Below are 3000 nucleotides of genomic sequence, written 5' to 3'. Positions count from 1 at the left end.
CCACTGCCTCTGACCATAGAAGAAGACAGAGAATTCACCTACCCCTCTGACGTCCTCGTGCCTCCTGTTGGGAACTACTTTGATCTTCCCCGGATCAGGCTGCCTCCAGGAATCATGATAAAGCTCAGGGAAATTTCTGGGCGTGCTAGACCTCAATTTAGACCAAGTATAAAGTATGTTGCTATGTAGCATCTTACTTTTCCCAGTGAAAAAAGAAATGGTTGAACAATTGAAGGGGGTGTTTTTCTTCTTGTGATCTAGTAAAAGAACCTTTAATTTTATGTTTACTGAATGAATGTCAACTGAGTGTTCTTGAGAGCCCAACAGATGGTATTCCAGATTAGTGGTTCTCAAAATCAGCAGCATTTGTACCACCTGGGAACTTGTTAGTTCTTGAACCCCATTTCACACCTACTGAACCAGAAACTTTGAGAATGGGGCCCAATTATCTGTGTTTTAACAAGTTTCCTGTGTAATTCTGTTGTATGCTAAAGTTTGACAGGTTCTAGGTTTTTCTCAGGTAGTTTTACGTTCTACCAGTAGTCAGCCTCTACTTTAGTTTCCAAAGAGTCTAGAGATGTGTCTTTATTTTTGATCCCTAAAGAGATGGTGAGGGGGTCTTTAATCTAGAATGTGAAGTTCTGTAGCTACAAATGTCTTTGTGATATTGTTGCCTCCAGAATGTTTTGCAGACTGCCTCTGCCTCCTGAGGCAAAATTGGCCATTTCGGAGAGAAAATTTTAGAGGATAGATGAAATTTAAAGTTAAACAAAATACAGCAGAAAACACCATTGTTTTCAGCCCAACATCCACATGCACTGAATACGGCAAGCCATAATACTGCATAATTAGCGGGCAAATGGTGCTGAAGATCTTTTTTAAGGCTTAGCCCTATTCCACCTCTAATATGATTCTACCTCAAAATATACCAATCATAGAGAATGAAGTCTCTTTAATTTTGATTTTCAGCTTTGTCATCCAATGTAAGTTTTATCAGTTAATATGCTAAATTAGTTGTCAATTTAAGACTCCCACAATGCCATTATAATATCCACGCCTCTTATTCTATTGTAATAGGAGATATGGTGAATATTTAATATATACTTAAATCAGAGCTAACATCTTTCAACCTATAAAATACAGTATTAGGAAGCTGAGAATCTGGCATATACCTGACTAGTTTCTATTGTGATCACAGAGAAGTGATTCAGCCAGACGTGATGGAGGAAATGGTGGTGTCATGTGTTATTAAGCACTTGAACTTGGTTGATGCACTGCAGTCCCTAATAAATTTCCAATATCAGGAAGAACATGCTGAGGAATATGATTTATTGTGTAAAATTATGGGAGAGACCTTTAAGAAACTCAATGCCATGGAAAGACAGCTACAGGTAAATGAAAGCTAAGACATTTATGTTTGTCTTATAACTGTTAGAAATCATTTCTTTCCTAGAAGTATAAGAAGTTTCAAATGTGATCTAAATTTCTAAAAATTACTATTATGACTAAAATTTCCAAATTTACAGATTGCACTTGTTTTTATTTCGCGTCTGTGTACATAGTGTTTTAATTTACCTATTAGAGTGTTGCAGAACTGGAACAGAAATGGCAAAGTGAGGTTGAGGATGCTGTGCAGGGGAAATTGGAGAACAACATGCCTTTCTTTTACGATTACCATTTTAATGAGGTGAGCAAAGTGTATGGTTTATCACTGGGGTGTTGTCATTTATAGAGCGAAGGTATACACTGTGTGCATGCAGGTAAAATAGTGTCACTTCCTAAAATGTGACACATTCCAAAAATGTACTCATTCTTTCAAAGAGGTTAAATGATTGGCTTTTGACAACTAAAATAAAAAAGAAGTTAAACAAAAATTGATTAAATCAACATGCCAATATATAGATGATTATTCACCAAGTTGGTTTTTCATTGATAGTTAAAAAATCGAAAGAAGTTGTCATCATTGTTAAATTTTGCTTTCAAGGCTTAAAAAACAAAAACCAGGTAGAATTATAAACCTTGAAGGAATCCCCAGAAAGCAGCCAATGCTATTTTTGATCATTAAAATATCAAATAATAGCTTACAAATATGCTTCAGGTATAGAAATATGGACCAAAGGTGATGATTTTTCCCTGAAATTTTCTGTTCCTTTTAGCATATGTACAGTAAAACTTGGTTTTTGCAGATCCTGCATACCATCTTTTCTTGATTTTTCCTTCTTTAGAACAAAATGAAAGAGCTAGAACTTTTGTGTTCAATGAAGGAAGTCTCCTTTGATGGAAATGATCTTGAAAACATGGTCCTATCACTGAGGTTAGTGATGTTAACAACTATTAAGGCTAATTTATCACCTGGATGCTCAAAACAAATTGTAAAGGTGTAGTCTCTTAATAGGTTTTATAAAAATGTTGGTAGTTGGTACTCATTTGGTAAGGTGGAAGTTTTGATTTTAACCTTCAAAAGTTAGCATAGGCACTTGAAACTGAGAGAAAGGAACTAAAAGTGGACAAAGTTTATTACCCTGATCCCCTTGGGGAAAAGAGGAAGGTAAGCAATGTTTATTAGGTGACTTTGGCTGAGTTTCCCCTCTGTCTTCTCCCAGCCTTTATAATTTTTTTTAATCATTATTTTTGGCAAGCTAGAGAACGACTAAATGCACATCAGTCTTTCTTTATAGGGAGAAGTTTCTACAGGAAGTGAATTCTCTTATTCAGAAACCTTCACACCCACTGGCCAAAACGAAGACATTAGTGAAGAGTTTAATGAACCGAGCTGAGCTGCTGCTGCATGTCACCATCGCGGCCCAGTCGGGCCTCACGAGAAGCATCTCAGGGACCCCTGCGGAAACACCAGGTACTGCCCAAAGACAGCCCTTTATGGGCTTCGAGCCCTAGTCTGCTCATAAAAAGTACATGAGTTACTTTTTTAAAAATTTGCTAGAATTGTTTTCCTAGAAAGGAAAAAAAGAAAATTTTGACATTTTTTATTTTACTTTATAT

At 36.3% G+C, this 3000-nt stretch overlaps 1 protein-coding gene across 1 annotated transcript in view; it reads left to right on the top strand.

Moving 5' to 3' along the window:
- The window catches only part of HECTD4 (HECT domain containing E3 ubiquitin protein ligase 4), a 197294-nt gene that overhangs the window by 113708 nt on the left and 80586 nt on the right, over positions 1-3000 (top strand). The window lies entirely within an intron of this gene.

This window comes from Propithecus coquereli, unplaced genomic scaffold (genome assembly GCF_000956105.1).
Source record: "Propithecus coquereli isolate 6110/MARCELLA unplaced genomic scaffold, Pcoq_1.0 Scaffold81, whole genome shotgun sequence".
NCBI lineage: Eukaryota > Metazoa > Chordata > Mammalia > Primates > Indriidae > Propithecus > Propithecus coquereli.
This window is presented reverse-complemented; position numbering and strand designations above follow the sequence as displayed.